This window comes from Rhopalosiphum padi, chromosome 1 (genome assembly GCF_020882245.1).
Source record: "Rhopalosiphum padi isolate XX-2018 chromosome 1, ASM2088224v1, whole genome shotgun sequence".
NCBI lineage: Eukaryota > Metazoa > Arthropoda > Insecta > Hemiptera > Aphididae > Rhopalosiphum > Rhopalosiphum padi.
Genome location: NC_083597.1, coordinates 58,206,700 through 58,212,909, shown reverse-complemented (window position 1 = coordinate 58,212,909; position 6,210 = coordinate 58,206,700).

Sequence of the window (6,210 nt, the reverse complement as noted above, 5' to 3'; positions counted from 1 at the left end):
ATCAAGAATACAATATCAAATACATCAAGTCGTTAATCAAAAAATATTTTTTTTAAATATAATTGCCAATAATAATAGCCTTTTTGAATTGCCCAGTCATTAATTACATTAAATATTATTATGAATACAATAAAGTAAATATTGTTTTTGTAAGGATACTTATTATATTACGCGTATACATTATAATTTTTCAATTTTTCACGAAAAGCAAAAATATCGTTTTTTATTTTTATAATAAGAGTTTTTGTTTTAAAATCAGTCTCACACTATTTATTATGAGCATTTTTTTTGTATTTAAAAAATATAAGCGAGTGATGACTGGCAGTGACACGTCTTAAAGGTATTTTTGTAGGTTCCTATCAAATAGGGAAAAATTATGAATGGTTTTTCGACTATTTTAGTCTTTGATGATATGTATATATACTCACGAGTCAATTTATTCTAAATAATGTTAGTCTCGTGGTTATATAACACTCACCAATCACTATAAATATATAAAAATTCAACCATGCGTCCGTGTAACATTGACTAAAGTTTTTTTTTCATAATATCAAGTATCACTGGTGTTTTTATTGCCGTAATATGTTAACTTTATTGTGGAATGTATGTATGTGTGAACATTTTTTGCAAACGTCGTCAGCTCCAATGGGTACTATGCAATTTCGAATCATTTTCGAAAGCCGTAAATAAATATAAACGTTTTGTTTCGGAGTCGTTGCATTATATTAGTTTCTGTTTTTTTTTCCTGTGGCTTTATAGTGGCGATGCCGTCGCCACCGCCACTGTTGTGTTATGTGGTATAAATTAAAATTTACTACGCCCGGCGGAGTATTAGAAAAATAAATACCGATTCTCGTAATTAGTTTAATGGTGGTGTTTTGTGTTATTTTACCCTGAAGGGCATTGCCCCTTTGGATTCTACCTTAATTATAAATTAATGCGCCGTTTTATTAAACCTGAGGGTTCCGGTATAGGATTTGTGCATGGTGGCTGCCAATTCAAAATATAATATATACATATTATATATTTATATTAAACTTTATATTATTAATATTGTATATTTTTTTGAATATGGTTCACGTCATAGGAAAGCAAAATATTATTAATTTATTACCAAATCAAAAAATTCATTTCGTTTCGAATTCCGAAATAATTCACAATACAAAAACGGTTCGTGTATTATATATAGACTATACAGCTACTAAATAGCTGTATATCAAGAGTGTATTTTAGGGAGAGCAAGAGAGTGACCCTCCCCACGAGCTTTTTTTATTAGATTTTTTAACGAATACAATTCTTTTGTCGAATTGTGCACAAACAAAACTACATATATACATTTCAAGTGGTTTTTCAAAAGAACCCCCTTCATGGCGTGTTTATTGCTGTTGCATCGATATGAAACTAATATAATATGCATTGTGTATACGCTGAACTTAAACTGAATGAAATATGATTATTTAGTTTTATGTTTGAGGTTAACAATTATTTAAATCATTGGCGTAATCATAAAACATATTATTGTTATATAATAAAATTAATATTTAATACAGTTACGAATGTAAAAACGTTTATATTAAATTGTAATAATCTTGTAGTGTTTATGAAACATATTGTCATGCTTATATATACATTCATTTGATAATAATTATTATCAATTCATTTTTAAATCATTAAACAATTTGGAGTGCTCGATTTTTTTTATATTTTGTACTACGGACAGAGTATAAAAGTTTCAATAATTTCAATAATATACGATCATGATCGTTTATTATATAATATGCATATAATTATTATTTAATATTTATTAAATTCACTTCGTCACTAACGTTTTAGTATATTTTAGTAGGTATTGAAGCTGGCGTTACAATGTGTAATTTATATCGTAATGAAGATATTATTATAGTGTATAGTTTGTATACTACAAATATATTAATTATAATCTGTTATTTGTATTTGTAAATAATAAATATAGAATATTTAGTGTAAATATTTGCTAACAACGATGGCGTTCTTAGTAAAAACCTTATGAATGGTCGACAATGTTTGCATTACATTCCAACAATTATTTATTGTTAGGTATACTCCGATGTGGTTTATCCACAATATATTTTTGTTTTGCCACCAACTCAGCGTTATCGCTGAGGTTTTGGTCCAGCGAATAGTGTGCTGTTGGATATTATAGTATAACGATCGCCAGGACTCATTAGGCCCGGGCACATTAATCGGATCAGCCCCTCCCTACACTTTAGTCGCCCCCTCAAATCGAGTGGCGAATAGCCGACAGATTGCACGTTAAGCTGCAAGTATAGGATTTATATATATATATATATATTATGTGCGAGCGTGTGCGTATACGACATACGTATACCTATTATAAGTCCAAATAATCGCCAACAATATGTATCCCAGCTCTCTTGTTATACATACCCTTTGCCACCAATGCCACCTTATCATCACAGTCCCACACTGGTATTCGTTTATATTGGCAAAGCCAGGTCGACAAAACGGTCCTAAATAATTTCTGGAATAACGTGTTTTGCGGTCTTGATTGTTTCCAACACATTCCATACTTCACAGGTTTCCATTTATTGGTAAACGACTGTGGAATATAGATATTAGTGGATGGGGTGGGGGGAGGGGGTGCTCTGTAATGTGAAACGGTAACGAATATTAACGCATTTACCATTCGTCAGACTAATTCGAACAATACAGAAACGTACATGTCACAAAAACAATATTGATTTTACAATGTTTGACTTGTACACAAAACGCACGTCCATTTATCTTTTTGTAACAATATATGATATCAAATTTGAAACGTCAGCCAATAAAAATAAAATACAAAAAAACACCAGTTCTTTCAAACGATCCTAAATCAAACAAACTTTTTTTCCTCTACTTTACACATATATTGACAGGCTTCTATAATTTGACACTGAAACAGAATTGACATTAACTTTAAATTTAACAAAAAAAAAAAGGTCAATAAAGAATTCTAGGTTTTGTAACGTTAAGCATAAGTGCATTTGTAAATATTTTATATTGATGTTAAAACTTATAGATATCATACATATATAAACTGTAGCAATAAAAATTAAACAAAAACGTAAGCTTTAAATAAATTCAAACAGTACAAAAGTGTATAGAGCATTTCAGCATCTAAAAATTTATGGATTATGTTTAAACTTTTTGTATACTTCACATTTTTTTTGTTGTCTAAAGTTAAAAAATAAAAACAAAACAATATACTATTTATTTTAAGTTCTACTCCCAAGACAAAATAAACTATTCACTTTGATTAATTCGATTCAGATTCTTAAAATCTTACTTATGAAAATATGTTACATTAAAATAATTATTATTTTTATAATAAACGATAAACTTGCCAGAAGAAAAGGAAAACGCAATCGATCCTACAACAACAATGATATAAAAGAGTCTGTATACTCTATAGGATATATGCGTAAGCGTAACCGATAGCACGCTTTTATACACATCAATTTCCAATAGCATTACAGTTGGAAGTTTATACGCAATAGTCTATTCAAAAAACTAGACGGTTAAAGGAAATGAGGCGGTATTGGCTTGTGCAAAGAATCACTCGGATGGAAAAACTAAAAAATTTACATTTCAAATATTGACAATGTAGATGTAACATGTAGTACAAACAAATTGAACCGTTTGTATAGTACAGATTAAAAAAAATGTATGATAAGTTATGAAACGGATATATAAACAAACAATTATAGTTAAATTAACGACCGTAGTAATTGTGTTACTTTGAAATTTAAAATTAACTTATAAAAAATTAAACATTTTCTCTAAACTGTTTTGAATGATCATAGTTGTGTTAGCGTGTGTCACAATAATTGTTATTATATTTAAGACTCATTTTTGTCTTAATTTGAATGAAGCAACGCAGATGTTTTAATTAATTTAACAAAGATTTTTTTGTTTTAATTATATAAAGTACATTTTACAAAGGAAAAACATAAAATCTGATTTACGAACTTACGATCTTATCACTGTATCTCCCATATCTTTTAAGCCAATTATCATGGACCTGATATCCTTAGTACACAAAGCAAAATAACTCAAAATCTACTTGTTTGAGTTTTGATTTTGATACGTTAACATTTTTAGAAAAACTATTTGCTGAATAATTTATTACTTTCTCCTTTTGAATTGTAATTTGAAAAACAGAAGTTTATACCTCCATAGGACACTGTTTATGTAGTACAAACTACAAAAAAAAATACCATGAATTTTAAAATATTATGGTCTTTAGGTATATTTGAAAATGTCCAAAAATTAGATTTTAAATAATTGCATTATTAAAGAAAAAGGAGGAGAGTATGTTTATTGAATTACTCTATATAGCATAATATATATATATATATATATACAATGTGTTTACATTAAGAGGTACAACTAAATATTTCAGTTGGATAATCTTGTATTGAAATGGAATTTAGAGGATTGAAAGAAAGTACTAAAATACACATTTTAAAACAAAATTTCAAATTTTTAACCTTTCCTGTACGCGCATGGGCAATACAACTTACTTTTTTACACTATATTTTTTCTACATATTTGAATAGCACTAACGAACTTAGTACTGTAAGTTGAAATAATGACTCCCCAATCACGATCTTGCTATTATTAGTTAAGTCCAGGCACCGCTATTGTGGTCATGAATATGATTTATTAAATTAAGTAATTGAATCAAATAGCTATACGGATAACCACACGGAATTTGACCAGAAGCCTATAGTTGTGCGGTGGTTTCAGTACTGTGTATATAATATTATGTACCACGAGCGCATTTAAATTGTACCGGAAGCCTAAAACCATTCATTCTTGACACCGCCGTATTTGGTGTCCATCATTTATTCACCGACGGTGTGCTTTAAATGGCCACAATAATGGCAACGCGAGGCTTAAGTGAATATTTTACGTATTTATAACTGCAAAATCGTCCCCCGGTGGCAATAACGATATTATTCCAACCCCTTTCCAACCGCCTAGGCTGTATAGTGTCATAAGAACCGCTTCGGAATACCAAAAGCATATGAAAGCTGATCGGAGACAATGCCGTGAAATGTGTTTTAGCCCCCTAACTCCCTACCGCTCTAGTGGTAAAGTCGTTTAAATGAATTCTTCAAGACACGTAGAGACGTTTATTTTTTTATTTTATTTTATTTTTGTTTAGCTTTTAAAGTTTATACTGAAAAAAACCATTTTTAACCCGGAACCCTGCCCCGTGGGATTTTTTTCATGGAAAAATGTCTGCATGTGAACAAATGAAAATAGCACCGTTACTTGTTAAAAACAATGCATACATATACGTAGGTACGACGAAAGTGAAGGCTGAAACAGTGGTGTACTGGTGCGTAACAGACATCACGTCGTCAGGGAATCCTGAACAGAAGGACGAATGGAGTTCTGAACGGTTTGCACTATGTTTATTAAATGTTTTTTACATCAGCAATCGCTTGTTTGGAATTTTAGATTATGACAGTACTATTACAGTATTACAATGTATGGTTCTAAGTGCAGATCTCAAATAATAGTATAACTTTATTTTTTATAAACGAATAAATAAAAATAACCATTCGTATAAGTAAATCTGTTTTAGAAATCGTTAAGCTTTAAGTAATATAATGATTACGGGCATGTAATATTCAAGCCGTTAACTCATTTACTGGCGTAGACGACTCGAATAATACTCGATGCTTAAGTGTATTAAGTACTTTCACATTGTTTCGTCACGTTGTTAGTTAATGAACGCTAAAGGTCTTTTTTGCACGTACCGTTATACCGCTCTTATCACCATCGTTATGTCTTAGCTATTCATCGTGCAAAAAGTTTAATTATAAAAATTAATTCAAAATTTAGTCTTTAATATTCTAATATAAATGTTTATTACGTGGAACTATTTTTTAACGAGTAAAATTTATAGGAAAACAAAATATCATTAATGTGCTTTATAAACCTATTATTTTTATGGAATGAAAATAATTATAATTTGTTGGTTATGTTTAATTTTTTGGTGTAAATACTGAAGTTTGTAAAATATATAATAATAATATCATATCATAATATTATCGTACTGTATTTCTAAGGTAATTTCTTAGTATTAAAATTCTATAGGTATTCAAAAGTTGGTGTGCAATAATAATCAAAGTAATAATAATAATATGCGATTAT